Genomic DNA, 26,387 nt, shown 5'->3' with positions numbered 1-26,387 from the left:
TTGATACTTCTCCCCCACCCATACAGATCAATACAATCACACAAATTCCAGTCCACACAAGTCTATACAAGTCCCGTCATTTCAATCCATCATCATTTGTGTGTTGTTTTGTTTTTTGGGGCAGCAGACTTTGTCATTAATGTACATTAATAAACATAAACTGTTGAAAAGTGGCATTCTATAGACAAATGTATGTAAGATTAAATAAAGTATCAGCGAATAAAACGAATTTTAAGAAAACTGTTGAAATTCAATCTAACTTTGCGAGCAAGTGCTTCTAAAGTTTACCTAGTTCACGTTATGTCTGGAGTCGTTTCCTCCAGTTTTCACCAACTCTCTTTAAATAATTGTAAATATCCATGGTCTAAAAAAATCAAGAGCACAAACATCGGGTTTTAAAAAGTGGCGGAAACGTAAAATTTTATTAGTGCAGAGCACAAATAGCTTCACAGTCTACGTGAGTGCTGTTTTCTCTGTCAGGTTCAATTTCAGAGCAGGTGAGCGACCGGTGTGTGTGTGTGGAAGGTCTGGGGTGAGGCGGCTTTGGGGAGGAGAGGGAGGGACAGATGCTTTCAGGAGTAATCGGAAAAACAACGCAAGTACAACGTTGTTTAAAACATGCAAAAATATTTCCGATTCACTGTGAGACCATGGCGGATTAAATTAGACCCTGGTGGGCCGCCATAGTATTAACATTGTATGGGAAACCATGTGACAGTCCACAACAAGTACAGACCAGAACGTATATTGAGAAATGGCCAGTGGGAGAAGACCATGCGAAAGTGGAAAAATTGTGCAATTTTTCATTGCTGTGAGACCTAATGAAACATATTTTTCCATTTTCTGTATTTTTATTTTGATAAATCACAACCTTATCCTTGTAAAAGTAAATCTTTCATACACACCTAAATACTGTATGTTCCCATAAGTATGGATGAGGATCAACAGCATCTTTACAACTAATGCTATGGAAGTCTGGTCAATAATCCTTGACTAAGCACCACTGCTTACCTGGATAGTTGTTCTCTGCTGCATGTCCTCCAGTGCTGTTGCTACTCATAAATTCATAGGTAAATTTAAAAATACACTCCACTTTTCGATTTACTTTTAGAATAGCTACAATTCATTTCTGCCATGCAAGTGCCGGAGTGATGTAAAAATGACCTTTATTTGGGAGGTAATTGTGCAGGCCCTTTGCAAATGCCTGATTGTGATCTCCCTCTCCGCAGAGTGCTGGTTCAGCAAGGTTCCATCCTGTTCCTCAGCATGGTCCTCTCTTTCCTCCCAAGGTGTCCTCTGGCTGCGCTGGCCTCTTTGAAGGCTCCCTCTCTATAATGGAATCACTCGGTACACCTCCTGGACGGAGCACAGAGAAGCACTAATTCCGCGCCGATAAAGATCCCCCCTTCCTCTCATTTCATAAGTCTTCCACTAGATACAAAGCCGTGCTAGATTAGATGTGTCACTCCTCCCCCATCCCCTGAAACACAAAAGTCCTCCGAAAACACAGCGAGGAGAAAAAAAAGGGAGAATTAATTTAATTGCTATTCAAGTGTGGGTGAACAAGAAGGAGAGGTGCGCGTATGAGGTGGAGAATGTTTCCTTTTTCTTCTTTCATAACTTCAACAGAGAAATTCTTTAAAATGAGGAGATGTGTATTGAGGAAGACGGGCCCGAGGTCATCTCTAATATCTGTTAAATTCAGAGTGTAGTTGTCAGATGTGTCAGAGATTCCTCCCTTGCTGTCTAAACTAACACAGGAGGGGGTTAGTTATGATAATGAAGCCCAGTTTCAGGGTGTGCCGTGTGCATGCAGGTGTGAGCACGCTCTCTCATGTTTCCAGTTTAATGGAGGGGTTATAGAAGACATCGCGCGTTAGCTGCATATCCTCCACAATGAGGACTGCCATCAAGTTCTTATGTGCAAATGTCAAAATTTATGCAATTAATTAATACTTTATCTTTTATACTGTTTAAGTACAACGGTCAGGCATAACATTATGACCACCTTCCTATTATTGTGTTGGTGTCCCGTGTGTCTCCAACACAGTTGTGACTCACCAGAGAATGGACATGGGCCTTCTGAGGGTGTCCTGTGGTGTCTGGAAACAAAATGTTGTTAGTGGGGGCCTTTGGGTCCTATGGGTTGAGGGTGAGGGGCCTCTGTGGATCATCCCACAGATACTTCATCAGTTTGGGATTTAGTGAATTTGAAGACCAGGTCAACACCTTGTGCTGTTCTTCATATTTTTTGAGTTGTTCCTAAACCATTTTTGTGTGTGTATCTGTGTCAGGCTGCATCCTGCTGGGGATGGCTGCATCGAAGAGTGTCATTGCTATGGGGTGGGGGTGCCTGGTCTGGTCTAGGTGGGTGGTACATGTCTAAGTAACGTCCACACGAATGCCAGGTCCTAAAGTTTGGTCGTCAAGATGGTCAGTGTGATTCGCTTGTCCTGTCAGTGGTTTTAATGTTGTGACTGATCAGTGTATGTTTCATTGTAGTTGTGTGGTACTTAAAATCGTTATCAGGAAAAAGAGTAAAATACTTTAACTCTGTTATCTTGTGTAAAGTGTGAAATACTTAGGCACAAAACTGGTTAATAGCAATGATAGAATAATAAAAAATAACATGTCCTTTTAGAGAATAGTAACGTGGAGGCATCTGAAGGTTTCTGTGTTTTTAGCACTAATAGACAATATGTGAGGTCAACAGCCAACACTGAAGCGTTAACCCTGTAACCTTCCTAGTATATCCACTTTGGTTTATATTATCAACAGTCAAACAAAAGAGGCAGTGGCTGGGCTATATTTATCCCAATGCTCTATTATATTTTCTAAGTCAGGAAGTGGCAAGTTCGTGTCAGTTTGATTGAAATGTTGTGTCATTTGTGTTCCGAGTCCTCGTCTGCTGTTCTTTTCCTCTCTTCCTGTCTCTTTGTGCTGGGTAGAGAGGACTTCCCTCCAGATGTGTTGGCTGCTCTTTGTGAACCTTTTCATCTTCTCTCACAGCAGTTTGATCAAAGCCAGGGAATGGAGACAACACACGTGCGTGTCCATGGCCCTGTCATAGCAGTAATAAAAATACACTTTATCACATGTCCTGTGTTTTTAAAACATGTAGAATTCGTTCACAACTATTAAATCAAACTAAATAAATACTTTTAAAACTGTAGATAGCATTACGTCTTTCCCAGTCAAATAAAACAGATGCAGCAAATAAATGTAACATAATTAAAGGTTTAAAAATATATTTATTTTATAAAAATAATTATATAATTAAACAAACCTGCTTTGAGACAAGACATTGATTTTCCCACTTAGAATATTATATATGACTGAATACATTCATTGTGACGGTCAGACCATCCCATACCTTGAGCTACCTCGTTGACCGCAACCGCAGAGCGATCCATAGCGTCTAGCAGGTGTAGAGTTGCGTGTAGAGACGTCGGAGAGTTTTTTATTTATTTATTTAGTTTTCGCCCGGTCACCAATAATTGTGAAACTTCAGCTAGTTTTCTCCGGCTGGACACAGGAGCCGTCAGGCATCGTATTTCCCTCAGGTTCAAATGTGCTGTGTGCTTTGATAATAAATGGAGAGAGCTCAGGTGACCAGACTGTATGTAATAACGGGGCCTTAAAGTCGTCTGAAATGAAAACAGAATTTCTCCTGTTTGAATTTGGTTGTAATTGTGGGTGTCTCTGATGCATTTTAGCATATTGACTGAAAAAACATGGTTACATTTTCCTAAAAGTCTCTTAAGAACTTTTTACCTGGACAAAGATGTGAATGTTTAATCAATTGCTTGGCTTCAGTTTCTCTTGGGCTATAGGACAAAATAAAACAAAAACTTTTTCCCTGTATTTTTACAGACATCTTCATAACCCAGATATTTTAATACATTCCTTTATTGTATGTAACCTAGATCATTAAGCCAGAAATATCTTCTGTGAAAGTGATAGAGGGAGGCAAAACCAGGACATTGTTGTGCAGACCAATTTTCCACGGAGAAGAATTCACTACTAAATGTTGCACCACACAGACAAACAAAACAACAAGAAAATCTTGGTCTGCCTTTTGTTTCTTTGTTGTATTTTCAGTTTGCACACGGATTAAACATTGTAAATGAATGTGGTAATTAACGTGCAGTGTGTGTGAGTGTAGGCGCTGGTTTATCTTCTTGTTTGTCTCAGATGAAAGGAGCATATTTTCTATAAAACAAAAAGTGGGATTGTACTGAGTGCATCATACCCACTTGTTTACAATGGTGTCCCATGGGTGCTCCCCTCTCTGTTTGTTAGTGTATTTGCAAAGGGAGACTTAAAATAGCCCACTAGCTCCAGCAGAGCACCATCTATAGGCAGGCCGTGCTGTGAACAGCTTTACTGTACTGATCTGTAAACAGAATAAGAATTATTCAGACCGTGTTCATCCTTCGCTGTTTGATCTGTGCTGCATCAGCTTGGAAAGAAAAAAAAGTTCTCCTTTACAGTCATGCACGTGTGTGATTGTTGGAACATCAATAGCCACTGAGCGTTGTGTGTCCTTAATGTGACACTATAGACATTTTTCACGGCAGACATCTTAACTTGCCATAGTAAGACCTCTGCTGAGGGGAACGCAACCATCATTTACTGCATCTCTGCTTTTACTCCTTTGAGAAGTCAAAATATCTGTGTTGAAAAACGTGCAATCGTACAACACTCAATAATATGTCTGGACTTATTATACAATGTTAATTAAAATGAGCGTATGTTAGATGTAATTGTGAGTTACCGGAACAAATTGTCATCATGTAAGCCAGTAGTTTAAAAAAAAATTAAAAAAATAAATCAAATCAGAGCAATCACTGTAGCTGAAAAGTAAAACTACATTTTTAGTTTAGACACTGGATTTCATATTAAAGTGTTCTGATTTATAATGTTTTTGTTGTTTCCATCAAACAGTGTTTTCCGTGTGCTAAAGTGTGTATAAAATCTCTGTATTGTGAGTATGCTTGCTGCAAACAATGTTTTCTTTTTTTGTCCTTTAATCTATCAAATATTTCTTTGATTAATCTTTGTCTTATTTTTTGATTAGTCCAATAATTCAAATGGCTTATGCTGATTGTAGTTGGAAATGCATTATTATTTTTAATAAAAGGGATTCTTACACTCACTGAGAGCATAGCATTAATGGAAATCTATGTTGTTTAGTTTTATATGGTCTATATGCACATAGACAAACTGCTTACAATTTCCAAATGCACTGGGCAGCAGCGTTTTCATACCATCCTTTAGCATCTGCTCAACAGAATCTCTTGAATTCTTCCTTGAAAAACTACAGAGGAGGACACAATGACTCACAGTTTCTGACCACCAGCCAAGAATCAACGTGACAAAACTCACTGTAGTAGTCCAAACACTGACGCTTTCTGTCTCACTGTGACTGAGGTCAGAAAGCTGTCTGATCTCCTCTGTTGAGATGCTCGTCCATTGCGCGGCGGGAGCCGCCTTAATTGGGGGCGAATGTAAACACTGTGTCGTCAACATATTCTGTGCAAGTCATATTTGCATAGTTGACGTCAATGATTGTGTTGATGCGCCGTTGGGGCCCCTATTGTCAGTGCACGTACAGTGATGAAGGAGCACTGCACACGCACACATAAAGCTCCTGACAGTTCTCCGTAAAACATAAAAAAAAAAATCACAAAAAAACAAGCACCCACCATCAAACTCACCACTCATTAGGTGAACCCTGAACCAAATTTGGTGAAATGTGAGACCAAAAAGTTAAGCTGACCCACATTTCCTCAGAGGAATACAGATAAATGTGCAAAGAAACTGGTAACACAACTTCTCCCCTGGATTAGCAGTGTCTTACAGCCCCCTCTGACTCTGCATAAGCAAATACAGCATGTTAAATAGCTAAAAGTATATTAAAGGGACGGAAAGAGACTGTTTAACAAGCCTCCCATGGTACATTTCATATGATTTTCTGTTAGGCCCCGTTAGTGACCTTTATAATCAAAGCATATGCTAATTACAGACATATTATTAGACCGGTGGTAGCTCAAAGCTATACTATCGCTGCCTGCACAGAATTCACAAAGCAGGGGATTGTGACTGAGAAGGTGGGCCGACAAATGTCACAGCGTCACTATTTTCTCTCCTCCACGCTTTATACAAGTGAAGAGCAACAAAGCAGCTCTGAAAAGATTAGGCTGTTGTCTTTCTTCTTAAAGCTACCCCTCTCCTCTCCTGACCTGTGCTTTTTACAAGCTCAGTCATTTGGCGGGGCGAAAATACATGAATATTTATCACTGCGCCACCTCTGCAACGTACGCACCGCGTTGTAAGCCAAAAAGAATCGATTTTTCAAAGTGTGTTTTAGATTTCATTTGCAGGTTGTATTTTTTTTTACCCCCCAAGTACGCGTTATCCTCTTCCTTGTAACACCCGGCCCCGTCCCTTTGCTTTGTATTCCCCATCAGAAAATTAGCATAGAAATAATTTCTGGGTTAAGCGTTCACTGGGTGTTCAGACGTTACCTACGGAGTAAGAATACTTGACTATAGTGACACAGCAACAAAGGAGAAGTGAAGGACCAACATCTCAAACAATTGCTTCTTTCTGTATTTTTCGTTTTACTTTCATGTCTTCTGCTTCTCTTTTACACCTTACCTAAATGTAATTTTGTTTAGTTGTGCGCTTTTTCTTAGTTGACCTTTAGAGAGAAATAACTCTCTACAGGGAGTTCTACTAATAGCCAAAATGCAAAGCCCGAATCTAAATCTAGAAATGTTTTAGTCTTTTATTATGTGAGTAATCAACTGAACAGTGGGGTTGCCTGGTGACCATTTCAGTGTGTGTTTATGTTGAAAGACAGATTATTGTTCTTGCTCTGTAACTACAATTTGTGGTTGTGTTTCCGGTCTGCTGCAAATACTTTGTTGAAGCCATTCAAGGCACTATGTCTCTGCTCGCACACACACACTCACAAAACACACTCGCACATGCCAGGATCTAAATTGAACAGACCAGCATGGAGCAGGCCAATTACATCACTGTCCCAATTAAAATAAAACAACAGGACTCTTTCAAGCTGTCCTGCAGGGGAGAGAAAATGAGTCGGGGAGAGCGAAAGAAATAGCAATAACAAATCCCAATCCAGTCAGATCGTCATGATGTTCATTTTAATTAAAAAATTGGATTCACTGCAATTAACTCCAAACTAGTCCCCTGTGGCTCGGTGGAAAAGAAAATGATTGGCTCTCAGTTTCCAAGCAACTCTGAGAGAGAGCTCCGTGGCATCCTGTGATAATCTCCCTTTAAATAGTGTTCTCTGTTTCTTGTGAAGATGTGGGTCTTAGTCAAGAGAGAGGCGCCTCTTGATGCGTTGTTGACATGACCGACGCGCAGCAGCGATACTTGGATCGAGGTGAACCCGGGGTTGTGGCTGGTCTGACAGTCAGGCTCGCGTTGATTGATATCTCCGCTGATCGATTTAAACATTCACTTATATTTTTACCTGTCAGCATCGATCGACCTTGTTGTAAGTCACTTGTCATGTCGTCGGGAATGATATTTTCCACAGAGTATGATGTGCATATGAGCTGATGTGGCTGGGTATAATGTATGTATTGGAATGTGTAGGGTAGTCATCTGAGGTATGGATTACGATAGAGATAGGGGTTGAGTGGCTAAAGCCTCATGACTAATAGCCTGTCAGGGTGGCACTCAACTCTACCCAACCTGGGATGGATTTTTGAAGCTGATAACGATGTGAACTGCTATCGGGACTTTATAAAAATCTGACAACCATCAGGTGTAAATTTACTCAGATTTTTAGTTCCTAAGTCTGCAAATTTCCCATAATGGAATCATTTCCTTTAATTCTTTTCAGTCCATTCCGCCCGGTCCAACGCAAAAACCTTTAAGCTCCATACTTTGAAATATGTGGTCCAAAGCCAAGGCTACTCTCATGAGGACTTGACTTTTAAAGGTACAGTTGTTTGGGGATTTGTTGGATCAGAGTAGTGTGTAGTTATTTTTTTATTATTATTGTTTCATGCTGGTTACTTTCTAAAGCAATAAACAGGCGGACACCTTTGAATAACACTGCGGAAAGATGCTGCATTGCCAGATTTTATGTTAATGCAGCCGATAGGTACACTTCATCCTGTTAACCTCTCTGCTCTGTATGTATGTAGCTCAACTCCACACTCTGTCAGATGGAGACATAGACCTCCAGCTCTTTATATATCCAAGATGGCTGGTGATTGACTGGGGACTGTGGCTAAGGAACGCCCCAAACGCACCAAAATAAGAAAACATAGGCAGAGGACAGCGTCTCTGCAGATACCTACATGGCTGCACATTTCTAGTAGGGCATAATTGATTATTGGGATGGATCGTTTTTCTTGGGAAAGTCCTTCTTATTATACCCTGCTGTCTCACACACCCAGTCCTGCTTGCTATACCTTCAGAAAGCTCAACCCAGAGCCACAGAAGATATAATACAATTTCCTTTATAGGCTAAATACTGCTCCTCATTACTAGTAAACGTCTTGTATAAAACTGTTGCAGTGGCATGTCAGGGTAGTAAGCCTGCATACTGATACTTCAACTCCTTGCATGAACGCACCAGCTTTTTTGCGCGTGACGAATAAGCTCAACTCCAACTGAAAGGCACCCTTTGGCAAAGATGGAAAGGAACAAATAAACTACACCATAACATGGCTACACACACACACACTCATGCACACCTGGAGAAATATAAGAAGAATTCTGGTAATTTTGTCTTTTTTTTTTTCAAGTGCATTCTTTTTTTCTCTCTGAGAGCAGCAAAGATAAATATTCACTTATCAATGCGTAACTGGAATTGACTGTGTCATGCATCAGGCTAATAGCGGAAAGCCAAGGTTCAATACGGCAGAGTTGGGACAGGCTTTGTTAATGGAAGAAGTGACATGGTTACAGCCCAAATATCATTCATCAGACCGCACACTGTTCGTTAGGGGCTACAAAACCCTGCCATCTCGCACACTCAGGCTCATCTATTAACCCTAGGCAATGGCACCCGCCGGATTATGGAAATAACAGATTCCAGAAAATAGGACACCGATAGGCCATCCATGTGGAAATGATTGGTGTCAGGAGAGTGTCGTGAATATGTCTGACTGCAAGGGATGTGGCGGTTTTTCTTTTCTCTGAAGGCCTATCTAGGTGCTGTTGCGTCTGGAGGGCTCAGGGTTGCATCAGGGAAGAACCCATGCCAGATGTTATGGTCCCACTTATTACATTCCTGCCCACCACTAATAGGGTACGCTAACTGTGGTCTCCGTGTTCTGCGTCATTGATGAACTCAATGTTATTCGCAAAGATCTAATATGAGGCTTAATGTCTTTTTTATTTTTCGAATTGGAAAGCGCAGTAATACTGAGATCAGACAAAAAGCATGGCAGGAGAAGACTGGCAGACTGGAAGAACATGGCAGGATTGAGTTTATGGGTAGTAAATTGGCCCTCTGAGATTAGGAAATACAATACTGTGGTTAAATTTAAAGTAACCCCAAAATCAGACAGTACGGCCTCACTTTTTCAGGTCACAGATTAACCAAGCTTAAGAAATGTTAAAAGATGTGGTTTGGTGTATTTTGCAGGGCTGTGGGGTATTTGTTGAAAGGATTTGTGTAAGTCACCAGAATGATTCTGCGGTTCAACTCTTGGTAGTATGTACTGTAAATATGTTTATCACTTTTGATAAACCCCACATTTTTTTCTGCGGTTGTCTTCTGGATCTCATGTGACTCTCTGGACCATGACGTGGAGCGAATGGTTCTCCCACGCTACCTCATGCTGTGAGAATGTCAGGGACCCGCGGACAATAGAGGTGACATGGCAGGATGATCCAGGGCGCGTGTACAGGGTACTGGACACACAAAGAGCTTGAGCCTGCCCTAGATCCCACATGGCCCCGGGGGATGACGTGATGTCACATGCACCCACCCTACAACAAAGATTGTGTTTAGTCAGCAGTTTGTTATGTCCAGGGCTTGGCGTGCTCCTCCGACCACAAAGAGCCCACATGCCCAGAGAGATGATGGGGAGCTACAGCTCAGACTTCTGTAACAGGCAACAGGTGTGCTGTAAGGAGTGTAAATGAAGAAATGTGGGCCAAAAAAAATAAATAAATCTCCATTTAGAGACAAATGGCTAGCTTCTCTTTAATTTTTTGGAGCCACACATGTCAGACATAACTATTTTTCTTTCTTCGTCAAACCTTAAACTGGTAGTGTGTCACTTATGCCTCATTGTTTAAAATAGAACTGGTGTAATGAATTCGGGTTGAAGATAAGGGTGCGAACGTTCTCCTTTCCCACATTTATGATCTTTATTACCTCTTTTCTCGACCATTATGGTTTCTGGTGCTGAAAGCTGTCCCTGTTGCCAACAAGAAAGTCCAAATTTTCTGGTCCAGCTTAACTTTGACCAGAAAATCTAATTGCTCCATGATGTTTGGACTGAAGACACAGGCGCCATTCAACACTAGTGTAGAACATTATGATAGGGCCTCTTTAAAAACTGTTAAAGTTTGACCAGCAGCCATTGGGATCAAAATAACTCTTAAATAATATGTTTATGAGGTTGGTTTAAGGAAGCAAATTATTGCTGCTGGAGAGCCAGCATAGATGAGACATTATAGACACCAGGGGACACTGTCTCCCAGGCAGCAAGGGCCATCCTCAGATCTACTGGTACGTGAAGTGTTTCTCATTCACAATTCACTTTGTCAACAGCTCTGTGACGTCTTCTGTTTACAGTAAGGTGAAGGGTATGTAAATGCTCCTTTTGAATGTTGAATATGATGGCAGGAAAAGATAAGAAAATGACAGACGGAAATGTTCCCCCCACATGATTTTCTGCTCATAACCAAAAAAAATACTGCTTTTGTTGTCTGGAAACATGTCTGCAATTCACTATGTCTACCTCACCTGTACATCAGTTTTTTTTTACATCAAAATACTCAAAGTGGTGTGTAGACCCAGCTACATGCATGGATCGCAGAAGGTCACTGTGGATTTCCGTGTGGTCTGTTTGGATGAGCTTCAAGTATTTCTTTTTTTTATTCACCGTCCATCCCCTGTGATGAGTAAGTCCTGCCTGTCATATTCTGCAGCAGTCATAGTTTCTTGGCCTCATTTCTCGTTTTTAGCCATGTAGCCGGCATAGCTCTAACGAAGGGAGTCTTGCTCTGACAGCATGTCTCTTGGTCAGTCAACCATTCGGGCCAACACAAATAGAATGATTAAATTATTATTAAATTTGATTATCTATACAGCTGTTAGATGTATCGCTGGACATTTTTGTACAGACATTTGGACCCCAGTCGATGAAGCCCAAGGAGTATGATGCTACAAGCAGGTTGACATTTTTTTGAATTCATTTCAATGTGATGTGATGGAATACCTTAAAATATGGTTCTCCTTCCAGAGGATAAATCACAGTGAACTTGGTGATCCTCTTGCATTACACAGGGGTCGGACGTTTTCACTTACTTACTCTCAACAGCTGCTCCATGGATAGAAACAAAATTTTTCATTCATGATGTACCCTCATGACTTTGGTTATCCCCCGACATTTCCCCTCGTCTTTTTGTAAGTGAGAAGTCCAATTATTGGATGAATGCCCATTTGATTTGGGCTCTTTTTTTTGTCAAGTCCAGTCAGTGGTGTGGTTGTGTTTTATGGCCAAATTCCTGCAAAACACAAGTCATTTCATTAAGCTGTACTTCCTGTTTATTTATCATCACTTGTTAACATGGTAATATGTTGAATTAAGATTGTGCTGTTATATTTCACCTACTTAGCATTAGCATCTTAGCACTGATGTTAGCGTCATGCATGTGATTAGCTTGCTCAAGTTAGCAATTTAACTCAAACCACTACTCTGTCGCCTGTGGAGCCCCTAGCATGGCTGTAGACTGTTAGTGTAATCATGTTTCTATAAAACATTAACATCAGTAGACTAAAATAAAGAATATGTGATTGTGAAGGTAAGATTTCATCTAAGGGACAAGTACAAGTTCCAAAATACTGTAATAAGAAACGGAAAAGGGTTGTCTTTCCATTCTTCCTTTAGCTAAACATCCCCTCTGATTTTATTTGGGGCTGGAATCAGTCCCTAGGGAGAGATTTAAATGTGCGTGAATGAATCAGATTTCATGGCTTGTACTGCGTGTGCGTATTAAAGCACAGCGCTGTGATTTAAACGATGCTTAGCAATTGAATATCAAAAGTCACACAGATGCTGCCAGATGCATCGGATCTGCTTCTGCCGAGGAAGTGGAGGGAGACTTGTAGCTACCAGCATCACTCTTCCAGTAGCAGTGTGGATTTCACTGACTGAGCCAAGCCTGGATTCTAAATGGCTCTGTGACTCCCTCCCTGCTCACTGCCAGGATTCTCCTGTGTTGGCAAGCTTGTGGCAGGGTTATTAGATAAGGAGACAGACTCTCTGGCCCCTCTTAACATCCCTCTCAGCAGGAGAAAATAAAATGATTTTACTCCCTCCCTGTTTACCCATAAATGGAAATGGAACAAGACAAACCAAATGACTACACACAGAGAGAAGTGCGGCAGCAGTCCTGTGGCCTGATCTCATCCTATTCAAGATTTAGGCTAATTGAGGTTTCAGTTTGTTTTTTTCATCTCGCAAATCATTCACATAGTCACGTAATCATTTTGCAAGCACTTTCTACAGGCTTTTGTAGATTCTAAGCGTCATCAAAGGGATGGTGTGTGATCTCTGTTATTGTGAAGGTCTGTTTAAAATACACTGATCATATTTTCCGCTTGGTTAACTGAAAACCACCTATAATGAATGTGTGTTAACCTACTTTACTTAGGTCTGTGTTTCTCGAGTGTACAGGCTGCTCATTCAGCTTTAACTCATTGTTTAAATAGGAACATTTATTTTATGTTTTAAAATCTGTGCGCAGGAAATAGGACTCAAAAGCAATGAAACCTGATTTTCTTTCAGTATTTCAGCTGCAATATTCCAGTCTCTTGTAATTACCTGGAATGCCAGCTATAGGCCTCCATCTAATACAAAGCTTCAATAAACAGGCTTTCTCCTGACCTAGCTAGCCCTGGGACTAATTATCATCTTATGGAAATGTGGCTATTTCTGCAACTTCCATATCCCTAATTATTTCTGTTATTCCAATATCAGCCTGGCTTTGATGTCCCAAATCCTGTATTTAAATAGTGTAAGATTCCTATTCTTTGTGCCCGCTGAGGATTGTTCATGTAAAATACATGGACTAAGAGTGGGTATTACCAGGGCCTCCAGGGGCTGGACACACCAGGTCTGGAGCCTCCTTGTGATTCCCTCTTCTTTTTTTTCCCCCTTGTTCGCTTCTCCTTATGGGGGTGTCTGCTGGGAGAAAGCCAATGAAGGTAATATACATGTGAGTTATCGGAATATTGGACTTGTGGAAATGCATCTTTGTCTGTTATCTATGGTCCCATTACCGAGGGAAGAGAAGAATATTCACCAGAAAAGTCTATACATTTTTATGAATCATTTCTCATCTCAAATAACTTAAAATGACAAGGTGACCTATAAGAAACAACTCTTTTCCTTTGTATTGTGACCGTATCTAGATTAGAAGGCGTCCTTTGTATGTGCGGATGTCTCATGTTCTTTAGCCCGCCGTATATTTAGATAAATTATTGGTCAAACTGTATAAACTTTGTGCCCATTGAGAGAGAAAAGACAAAGACATCCATCATTAGTGCAGAGAGAGAATGGTTTCAGTAATTAGTGGGGCTAAATGGCAGTGCACCATATGGTCTAGCACCTAGTAGTAGATTTTTTATTTTTTTTAAACTGTCCAGTCTTCTAGGACAGTTTAATCTCTCCAGTCCTCTGTTATGCATGAGCAGTATTGTTACTTGATACCACTCACCTGCACAGCAGGTTAGAGAAAATCCCAGAAAATGAAGTACGGCCACATGTAGAGTTATGACTGTGCGTACTTCTCAGTATCGGCCCTGCTCTGGCACATGGGCTCCATTCTAAAAGATGACTCTGTGTAAAACCATCATCATGTATTTTCATATAGATGAGCTATGGCTACCTGCGCTTCCAGCCATGCTTTTATTAATGTGGAGCTGTCAGGAGTGGGATGCTCTGCATATTCGCATATTAAACAGGCAGGGAGGGGGTGTGCCCAGTTTATTACCAGTTGATATAAATCAGCTTAAAGCATCTCTCCACCTCCTGCTACACCTCTTTTCTTCTGCTCTAAGGACAGCCTCCTCTGCACGGCCTTACTTTGATTCCTCTGCAACACAAGTCTCTCCATCTCTATTTGCCTCATCCATGATGTTCCTTCAACCTCTTAAAACAGTGATACATGAGATCCGAAATACATTTCTGTAATAAGATACAGAACAGTGAGTCCTCTTTCCCTAAATGGTGTGTAGTCCACTTGCCTAAACGGAGCTGAACAGCATCCCAGCTGTCCTGGTGTAGTTGAGTTATGAATACCGTGGCTACGGCGATTAAGCAGATAAAATTTAATCGTAAAATTCCTTGAGACTGCCACTGTTTATGACTGTGTGCTTATTAAAATGCAACATGTTCCACCACATTTGGATTCATTTTCCTGTTCATAATGGTGTGCCGTCGCTATTTTGTTTTCTGTTAAAGACTTGGGATTCTCTGTAGATAAGAGATAAACAAAAATTGAAAGTCCGAAGCCTTCAATAAATTTACAATTTGACTCTATTTCTCTTTTGTGAACAGATTGTCATTTAGGGAGTCTGGTCAGTATGTTAGATTGACAAGAGTATCCTTTCATTATGTTCTCTGTATTTTTAGTTTGTGTAACCAGCATGGAGTAGAACCAAGGAAACGAGACATGAGATACACTAGATTCGCTTTACAGACACTTGGTAACATTAATCTGGTAGAGCTGCTCTTTTCTTTTACTGTGACCAGGGATTCCTGAGACACCATAGCTTCATACATTTTAAATAAACAAGATAAGAGCTTCAAGTCTGAACACTCATCCATCTGCTCTGTTTGCTTTTAATAAAATCTTAAACCCAGCTGAAGCCCTGTGATGATATGAGCTTGAGTTCAGCTTCTCATCTTGTGAACATGCTAGATTACAAAATACTCCTTAAAATACAAGGCCCGCAATGACTTCTGCATTATGTCAGTTTAGGTGAAGTACACAGAGCTTGCCAGACTGCAGTGTTAAATGGAGCCTTGTGCTGGCACCAGTCCCCGGGCAGGGCTCGGGCCAAGGCATGCTTGTGACGTGCTTGCTCAGGCATGGCTGTGACACTAAACAGTTTATTTCTTCAACAGACGACCAAATTATAATCACCGTTTACAAGAAAGAGAGAACGAGGCGAGCAGAGGAGAGTGTATTCCTCATGAGAGAAGAGTGCAGGGCATGGCATGATGCGCCTCTAATCATATCTTTAGGCTGATAATGATCCTGACATGTTTTGTTATGGCTCACGATACTGATGCCTCCTCCGCTGGCTTTAGGGCATTTTACCGACAAATCACACGGGGGATTTGACCTTCCCTCTGTTTATTTTCTGTGTTTTTCCTTCTTTTGAGTTTTTTCTCTTTGTATCTCTCATTTGGTCTCTCTCTGTCTAGTACTCTTCCTCCCAATGAGCAGACAGCCTGCCTTTATGACAGATGCTCAAAACTGTTTGGATTTGTTACTGAACAAAAAAAAAACAATTTCTGTCCCTGAATCAAAAATAGCTATACAAGCAATTCTGGTGTATAAATGAGTTATATTTTACTTTATATTTGTTAAAGCTGCAGTCTTTTCACATATTTTCTTTGATCATGCTCCATGGACCCACTGAATACGGTCCAATTTCCAGACATGAAAACAATCCATTTGTGTTTCAGGGAGGATTTCTCTCCCATCTCAAACTGTTACAGTGTTATCGTAATTCTTAGTGGTGAAGGTTAAAAGATTTAGGAGTAGAGGGTCAGAAAGCCCTGGTGAAGTCTGAGGCCTACATGCACGATAAGGACAGCAACTCTTGCCAAATACACTCCAAACAACAATGGTCTATAAATCACTGGTTGTGTCCTCTCTCCGTACTCCTCCCCATTTCTATCCTCTTTCTTAGGGCTGCATTCGAAGAACAAGAACAGCTCCTCTTTTTTGGGAGAAATTCTGGGAGGTATTATTAATTACACAACATGCCGTGGGATATGTGGGATCGATGCTCCCAGTGCCGTAGGTCCGACCACCTTGCTTTATCTGACCTTACCTGACTAGGTTGGATAGAAAAGATTAATCGTATATATATATATATAAAGCAATAATGGTGAGGCAAACAGCCCTATAAAATTAGACTCCATGATGACTTAGATTTGTAGTTGTTACATCCATTATTTTAATCCCATGTGCTCCCATCTATCCATGTGTCATTCTGTATTTCAATCTCTGCTTGTTTTTATAGCTCCCACTGAATCCGCATTCCCCCAAAGAGATGTTAGATGTTCAGGGCTCTTGGAGAGAGCATTCTTCTCTGTGTAGAGGGCCGCCGCGTCTAGCTTATGCATGTTTAATGTTGTTGAACATGAACGCACAGTCAGCCCGTCATAAACATGGCAGCTGGGACACATAAAAGGTCATAAACCTGTCAATGAAATAAGAGTGGCATGTCCACCAGTGCCAGTTTACCCACAACACAACACCTGCTTAGAGAGGAGGATGGGGAAGAATATTTCTAATCGCTATCGCGGCCGTCCCACAATGCACCGCTGTGCTGCCTGCCGATAAATGTGCAGTGGAGGGATCGGCTGCGGCTGCTTGTGTTTGCTTATAACAGCGTTGCCAGGTCGGGACTATTGCATCACTAAGTCAAACATGCATGCACATTTTTTAGCATTAAACTACCACACACACTCCCTTTGAAATTCACTAAATTTGGGTAAATTGTGTCGTGGGAAAGCTTGTTTGAAAAGTCTGTGGCAAAATAGATTCATTGTCTCAGAAGATCCTTTGTTTTTTGGCGTTTCAACATGTGTGGGAGGACTTGAGAAAGTGCCCTCCAGTGTGATCTTCACTTTTTTAGGTTAACTGTGTGTGCTACCAGCTGCCATGGGGCAAAAATAACACTCTTCTTCCACACCATTATTCATATAACTCCATTAATCATTAGAGCATTATCTGGCATGTGAAAATTCACTTGCTGATAAGGAATGCATGACCCCAATATGAGATTTCCGGCTATTGTAGAGCTAGACTAATTGATCGTGGTCTGTTCCTGGGACCAGCTCTCACTGACACCATGTCTCTCTCTCTCCCTCTCTCTCGCTCTCTCACTCTCTCTCACTCTCTCTACTTCAATAACCCCCCCCCCCCACACACACACACACACACACACACATATTTATTAACATGTTTGGCTAGCTTTAAATACCCTGTGATTCATTACCGTTGGTGTTCTATTGTTGAACATGCCAGCTGCAGGCAAACTGTAAATCTGCATCTTTTCTTCCAAGGCTGTAACAACGCACAGATTTGTTGCACTTTGTTCCTTCTGTGGTAGCTTTTGGGCACAGACTGTTCTGTCTACGCCTAGAACTGCTGTTTATCATTAACACATCACAATAAAATGTCTGCGTTGGGCCACGTTGCTTTTCACTCACCTTCCTGACTTTTTCCTACTTTTTGTAAACTTGAGACCAAGTGAATGTAAACCTAATGCTATGCATGTATTAGTAACAATACCAAAACATCAAGGATGACAGCCAAAATATCATATTGTCAGTATTAGCCAGTGTTGTCAGTTTTCTGGTTAGTGTTCGCTTATGTTGAAATAATACACATTTTACTATCATATTTACTTATTTATTACACTGTACAGTCAAGCTTCCTCTGGTGGATCCTGACTTTTGTCTTAAAAAAGCGACCATTTGTTAGAAAGATTTATCAGAGCACTGTGCACCTCCCCTACAAAACCTACTGCTTGTGTCCTGCCTTTCACCACCAGTAAACGCTATTCAACAGGAGTTCGAGCGTATTTTGTTTTGTAGGAAAAAAAAAAATATTTAGATGAACTGTGACTAGAAAGTGATTAGGAAACTAGGCGGCTAAGCGGCATCATTTGAAGGTGTAGATTTTACTCATTATTCACTTGATTAATGATGATTAAACTGTTTTGACATTTAGCCTACTTGCCGGTGGAGAGGACGTGTTTTGCAAGAATGGCGAAAACACCTGTAGCCCTGGTTATGTGTGATTCACATGTTCTGGGCTACTTATGAATACCGTCAAAGGAAACTGACAGGAAAAGTGTGGTTACTTTCTGTCTTTGAACTTTCTATCATGTCAAAGGAAAAATTACTGTTAATGTCATGCTTCTCTGTACTGTGTTACCACTGAAAGACGATTTCTTTGTTCGTCACATGACCTTATTCAAGCATACAAGTAGGTTTGTTAATTCGTCATTCATCTTCTGTAACCGCTTGTCCTGTGAAGGGTCGCGGGAAGTGGGGTCAGCGGTCATTGGGCGAGAAGCGGGGTACACCCTGGACAGGTCGCCAGTCTGTCACACGGCTAACACAGAGTGGCAGGCAACCATTCACACTCACATGCACACCTACGGCTAACACCTAACACCTACTAAATCTAACAATCATGTCTTTGGACAGTGGGAGGATGTCGGAGTACCCGGAGAGAACCCACGCGGACACAGGGAGAACATGCAGACTCCACACAGAAAGGCTCCAGTTGGAACCCGGAACCTTCTTGCTGTGAGGCGTCAGTGCTAACCGCCACCCCACTGTACCGCCCTCAAGTAGGTTTGTGTAAAGGTATATTCCTTATGTTATATGTGGGTGCTCGTGTGTGAGCGCAACATGATTACATGGCAGTTTTGATTCTCGCACTGACCACCCTGTGGTCTTGCCCCGGCTGTGGCTACAGAGCAACCAATTTTATGTGGTTTGTGGTCAACAAACAGCCTTTGACCTCAGAGAGTGGCAAGCGTATCCATTGTGTGAATTGTGAGGGCAAGGGTGGAAACGTCAGCCAGCCAGCTTTGATTGAGTTACTTTAGGCTTCAGCTCTGTTACCTACTCCTCTCTTGTTTTGCTGAATTATTTAATAGGTGTCCATAGCATCCCAAGGACAGAGACCTAAAAGCTTAAATCCCTGGACAGCTCCTCCTTAAAAAAAAAAGACAAGAAATAAATTCACAAGAAGATGCGTTTAAATTTAATTTTTCAATGAATAGGAATTTTGTACAGTTGGGTTTTAGCATTACATACAACAAACAAACAAGAAACCAGTTGTATAACATGCAAAATACTGTGGCTAATACAGTATCATTGTGCTGCCTTGTCCAAACTGCACAATGCTAAGAGTCACCATGGCTAACTTGCACTTACTGCCACCTAGCTTGTTCTTCCTTTGGGCTAACAGGTAGTTGGTAAACCAGCTTGGAGGAGGATTAATATTTGTTCAGCTAACGAGAGGGTAACGTACTTTGCTACAATGTGGTATCGGGAATGGTTATATAGGAGTTGTTCTACGAGTACGTAGTACTCTGAGGAACAACAAGACCAGTACTACATATCTTAGCGTAGATATGGGTGGCAGTAAGTGCAAGTTAGCCATGGTGTCCAAAAGCAAAGCTAAAACAACTGGATTTGTTGGGGTTTTCATGAAAACATTACAGCTAAACCTAAACGCCCCAACAGTAGTTTAGGTTTTATATTGGGAACATCTTTAAAACTGAACAAGCTACTTGGATGAATGGCAATGCGTCTAAAAGAAAAACGCAACAAATCCAGTAGCCTTTCTTTTTGTTTTGTGTTTTTAGATATACCATGACCTGGATGACTGAGAACCTTCAAAGACAAATTACCGTTTTAGCAAGGGTCTTCTGGCTCCGATAAGTGTTGCAGACGTGTTCCAGTGTAAAACAGTCGTTAACAGTAGTTAAACATTCAACCTTTGCCTACTCCTTCTGAGAAGATATTAATGTGCAGTTCAAAAAGCCTATAAAAATACTCCAGCAAGACATGCCAACTCGCAGGAACAGCACGTACTACATGCTAGTTTCATGTAGTATGATGTTACAGCCTCTACTCAAGCAGAAGCAGTTTCTTATTTAGGTCAGAATCTGAGCTCCCTACTGCTCACCGGTGGACACATCTGGTAAAGATGTCTGTTTTGGCTCCACTTGAGGAGTCAACCAGAAGAGTAAGCTCTTGTGATACAGACAAACAGGCATGGACCATGACCTAAAACAATGAAGCCGACCTCATTTTCAGCTCTCAAAAAGATATTCACTAAAAAGAGATTCTGTTTAACACATATGTCAATACTCTGGTATTGGTTAATACCTTAACATAAGTGCTTGTACTCGATCCTACAAAAAGTGCTATCAGGACATCTTTACTCTTTAAGCAAGAGGCCAGTCTCTTAGATTGAAAAGGCTATTGTAGTAATGCGTGCATTAAAGAAAACTTTGACGAGACACTGCTACTCGATCGAGGGAGTTGGCTGATTTATAACAGGGAGGCACCGTTCCAGACAGGCCTATGAGGATCCAAGTAAACTTTTCAACACATGGCTGAATTGCTTGCAGGTTAAATGACAGTGGAATAGCCAGGCTGTTAATTTCCTTAACAGATCCAGATGTTTGGAGTGTGACAGAGTAGGACTTGGGTTTCACAGACGCATGCTAGGGATTGTGTGTCAAGGCTGCCTGCTTGAGTGAGTGGTTTATATAATATACGGTTGCAGTGTGTATCCACATGATTGGTAAAGTTGTTTTTTTCTTTTATCACAGTCATTCACTCTGTCTCCTCTTGACAAAAGCATTTATGAGCGTATCCCAAATAAAAGTATCCACACTCACCATATTGGTGAATGAATGTGTGGCCACTTCTTTTCATGCATTCTTCCAAGTTGCTTGGCAAACTGAAGCAATGCGTGTCTCAGTCTGCAAAGGCTTCCAATACAATGCCCATTTGCTGGTAATGGCAATGGATTACTGTATTGTATTCTGTTTATGATCTGCATTGATCGCCTTCCTTCTGCTCTGTGCGCTGTGCAATGTCATTTGCCCACTCAGATTCAGACATCCATTTCCCTGAGCAGTCTTTTTCAATATATACAGCACATATATATGAATCATTTTTACCAGCTGCAAAACATATCCTTGAAATCCCATTGAAAATGTCAACACGGGACTTTTCTGTAGTGAAGTGTGTGTGTAGACAGGCATGAAATAACATGGTTTAGATATTTCACGTCCCACTAAAATTATGTCATCAGACGTGACTGTTCTTTGCTCCTGAGCTAAGTGACTAAAGCACTGCTTTTGTCTTCATGTTCGTCTCACAGGCTTTACCATCTGTCTCACAAAATCCTTAAAAAGGTGAAAGCCAGTTCAGACAGCTCAAGCTGTGATGATAACTTGAGAGAGTAGGCATTGTCTTGTTGCGTGTGTGTGTGTCTAAAGGAGCGTATTCACAAAAAAGGTTTAGAGCCTGTTGTAAAACACAATATAATATAAACCAAAACAGACAAAAAAAAACTGCACTTCAAACTTTAATTCTACTAAATAACTGTCTGTATTAAAGTATTTTGTGTCGTAACAATTATACTAAATAAGTAGATAAATATACCTATAAATTATGTTTAGATTTTATTTTTATTTTTTTATCTTTTGAAACGGTGTGTGCTCTTTATTTTCCAGAATGGCAGATGCTACAGATGCTTTATCATAAGTAGTATGTGCATTTGTGTGTATTAATCTGTGTGTTGTCACACCCCACTGTGTGTGTCTTCTTATGTGGATGTCGGGTCGTTGGCTCCTGTTCATTATATTTTCATGAAGCGTGCAGTATAAAGCAGACGATCCCCCCCATGCTCCCTGTTGCCCTATAGTCCAATCCACTCTCATGGCAGTGAGCAGGACTCCTTGCTGGCTGTATATCTTCCCAACCTTCCTCTCACTGGGTTTCCTGTTTGTTTTTCCAGATGCTCTCTGCCGTCTCTCCCACTGAGACTATAAGGAAACGATTCTTAGAGCAGAGCAGCGCTGGACACACGACTTGGCTTCTTTAAAAGAGGGGGAAGGTGGCCGGGTTTCTCTAAATCAATACAGCAGCTCTTCAATCTGAAGCAAAGGAGCTGAGTGGCCATGGGACTGTTGCACATATGGTTGTTATGTACTGAGGTTAAGTGGATGCATGCACTGTACATATTGACAGTACAGAGTGCATATAACTCTTGTCGACTACACTCACCTAAATTCTATACTCAACCTTGGAGGAACGCTAAAGAAATGCCCACTACTAGCACATTATGTCATGTAGAAATGAAAATAAGCCTGATTGATCGGTTACAGTAAATTCTGAGGAATTCTTTTGTAATTTCATCTTGGATTATCCCGTCAATATGCCCCTTTTGTAGTAGCTCATGCGCACATCACTCAGTTTCTACAAAGACACTTGAGCCCGTCTGATTGGGATCCAGATGTTATTGTTTTCAAATAGTTCTTTATGCTCTACGGGAGTCCCTCTGGAACTCTGTGTCCATCAGTCCTGCTTCCCTTGTGGTCCTTGCAGTCATTAGCAGTTTCTGAGATTCATTTTTAAGCGGTTTATCCTCAAGGAAAGATTTGGCTGAGATTCCCTGGATGCTTAGAGAAAACATATAATTATGAGGAACGTGAATGGCCCTTTTTACGGTCTGAGCTGGTAGCAAGTGACTGCCATTCTCATTTGCGGGAGACGGTAAAAACACACTGCAGTGCTTTAGATGAGACTGTAGATTAGTGATAGGGATGGGATGTGGGTGTAATATGCAACGCTAAAATTATTTCTTTATAATTTCCTGTCACTGTAACAGTGATCATTTTCTTCAGTGAGGACTGGCAGCGTCTGCTCTCTCCACAGCCAGCTCCACCTGGTGTATTGAAAGGCCACTAGTAAAGCAGGGTTTAAGAGGCTCAGAAGTATCCTGCTGTAATGCCATTAATTATTATTGCCATTTAAGAGGATGAACATGGCTGGTGGGTATACAGGGATGTGCTTTTTTTTTTTTTTTTTTTACAGTGGAGCTGTCTTCTGCACTTCTAGTCGTTCAGGGTGACTAACGTAGTAGAAACAACAAACAGAAAGAGAGATAACCTGTAGGCGTTTTTTGGTGTTTGTAGAGATGGTTTCATAGTCAGTAAACTGGTCATGTAAAACTCTCCACATCATACTTTCAGTCCTTTTCACAGCACGAAAACATGAAAAAAAGCTGGATGTTAATAAAAGAACAGTCATTAGGTTAGATTTAATTAATAGAGGCAGTGGTTTAGCTTCATATTTCCCCTTCTCTCTGTGTTCCCCAGAAAATGATAAAGATTTAATCCAATTAGCTCAGCACTGTTTCACCAGACTGCAGAAGGGAATAGACTCTAATTGGGCTGAAGACAATTAGCTAAATTAATTCCAACAGAAGTCAGAGAATATTGCCAGATTTAAACAATGTTCTCTCTGCCAGCTTCACCAGACGTTCTCTCATTTTACTTTATTCAAATAAGACGATGCGAGCTATGTTAGGCAGCAGAGTAGCTGTGCCTCATCTCTTGTAAAGCAACTGCTTAGGACATATTTATTCATGTCGCTGTGCTTTTCCTTTCTATTGTAATATAATTATCTGTGTAAACTGTTTACGACTGTCACAACAGATTCTGTAAGACGTGAGGAGTGATAGATTTCACTTTCACTTCAAAGTCTTTTTTTTTTAAAATTCCTATTCTTTTCCTATTTTTATGATTGATTTGGTGTGCTTTCACATTCTAGATGGTGTAGCTGAGCAGTGGCTTAATGTTTAGTGTTTTTACATCAAGAAAACATAGCGTTGGAGGGCGTGATAGCCATCAGCGTTTGAGTGAGAAAGTTTACCCACTCCGGTTGGGCAGAGCTCACGTCAGACTTTGCAGAGACAAGAAATCGGAATAGTGAACGGAAAGCGCAGGACACAGAGAGGAAGGGGCTCAAGGAAGGCCCTCGGTTGGATCAAAGATCAATGGAGACAGAGAGACGTCGAAGTTCCCCCGAGCGGACAGGTTTACCTTCCCCCTTTTGCTCTTCTAAACAAATGCATTTCAAACAGGCTCAGGGAGCACCCCTGCTAACAATGACAAACGACAGCACATGGAGTTTTCTCTCTCTATTAACATAAAGTAATATAAACCGAAGGACACTAGTCTATAGAGAGAGTTAGGGGCTAATGTTCCATATCAGATGTGGACAATGTCAGGACTGAATACAGATTAGGCTGTGTCCTTCTCTCCCTTGGGGAATTAAGGGGTTGACACCGTTCTAGCTGCCAAGTGTATTATTATAACATGTTGGTGCCAGGCCTGTCTTCCCTGGACTATTAACCCCACTGTCTCCGAAGCACTTTCCCACTGTCCCTCAAAACCATATCACCAGCTAGCCTTTTGCCAGTTGTAGCGGGCAGAACTTTACCCCTCTTACCCCCTTGTAAACTTATTGACAAGACTCTTCTCAGGCTTCTGCACAACTACTGTATTACACTGGTTCATGTAAACTCAGTTTATTTGATACCTCTCATTGTCATTCAGCACCACAGTGTCACCAGTGTATGAAGGGGTCAGAGTTTGATGCAGAGTGACTGAACCTGTGCACTTGCAGAGAGCAGTAGGAGTGCAGTGCTGTCATCTTGATCTGTTTGCTGATGATAGATTGCTGTCCATTTTCAGTATTGGTAAGGCTCATTGCTCATGAGGTATCAGGTGGGTGGAATGATTATCGGAATAGCGACGCTTTGAAGAAAGCGGAAGTCGAATGTGTCCTGTTGCGGTTCCGTGGGTGTTTTTCTTATGCAATCTTCATAGATGTTGCTGGAACCCCTTTTTGCATATGCTGTGTGTGTGTGTGTGTGTGTGTGTGTTTATGTTTGGTTTTCTATCAAAGCACTGTAGTTGACATCAAGCATGAACACTTGCAGGTCTGTTTTTATGGTTATACATGGTCAGCTTTCCATGACCTGACTTAAAGGAACAGTAAAACTGCTTTAACACTTTTCCAGCTATCTGGCACATAAATGTCTGGCAGAGATAAATAGTTTCCATGAAAAAAAAATCTGATGTCTTCGCTATATTTGAGCGGGATTGGCAAATTTTAAAAGTGACACAGATACAGTAGCCTTAATAGCACTGAGCTATCACACTGTCCAATGTGTAAAGAATAGTCAGAAACAAAATAAAAAGTAGAGCTCGGTGAAGATGAGCAAAGACACAAGTGTCGAATTGACTCTGGAAACTTCTCACTCTTGTTCAGATTGTTTTGTGATTTGCAACAGGAGTGTGATTGATTTCAGTTTTCCTGCTTTCTAATTTCTGTTATCTCTAGCAGTAACTGTACTCTGTCAACCACATTCATCGGTGAGTTTCTACTGTTCTGTATGTAGGATCATATTAGGTAGCGTAACAATTCATGTGAGGCATCCGCTCCACTATAACTTTCACAAACACGGCGGGCTCTGCACACGGGAGCCAGGGTGGCTTCTGTTACAACTACCATGTTTGGGCACTTTAATTGCCACTACACGTGGAAACATATTACGCCGGGTGATGAGATGCTGGGGCTGGAAAATTCCATGCAATAATGCCTGTGGGTGTCGGTGCCATGTGAGCGATAATGTGTGGGCAGAGGCTTATTTTCTCTTTAATACAGGCATGCCCACACTGGCACCCACAGAGCCCCCGTTTGAGCCCGGTAATGAAAGAAACAAGCCGTCATGGAGGCTGGGGTTTGAGGTGTTGTTAAAGTCTTTGAGGTTTTCTCCCTGTGGGCCTCTGTCTGCTTCCCCGAATAAGAGCGGCTTTGTTAGATCAGCGACAGAGGCTTTTGGTGAAGCTTGTTGGACAGGGCTTCCTCTGCTGATTTCTAGGCAGGCTCAGTCCTGCATGTAACCAGCCCATTTCACCTCCCGTCTCACACTGTCAGACACAGAGACGGCGAGATCACACACAGACACGGGCCGACTCAGACATCCACTTTCTTTTTGAGATATCTGATACGGTTCAGAAACGTCGCTTTGATGATGTCACAACTTAAGAGAGAACTCTCAAAACCTCAGTGTTTTTATCTGGTTCAGGTCATCCTCATGTTACTCTGAGTGGATGATGTTTTTACTACACAAATGAAAAGAAGAGTCATCATTTCCAAAATTAAATTATTTCACAGTTCATTACAAAACTTCATTTTGCTTTAAAAACACAATTTTCCTCTTTAATTCTTAACATTTTCTCTTGTTTGCCCCCCCCCCCCCCCCCCCCCTTTCCCCCCTTACTCCTTTGGAGG

The sequence above is a fragment of the Chelon labrosus genome (assembly GCF_963514085.1).
Source record: "Chelon labrosus genome assembly, chromosome: 3".
Taxonomy (NCBI): Eukaryota; Metazoa; Chordata; class Actinopteri; order Mugiliformes; family Mugilidae; genus Chelon; species Chelon labrosus.
The sequence above is the reverse complement of the archived record's forward strand: the minus strand, read 5'-3'. Positions refer to the sequence as shown.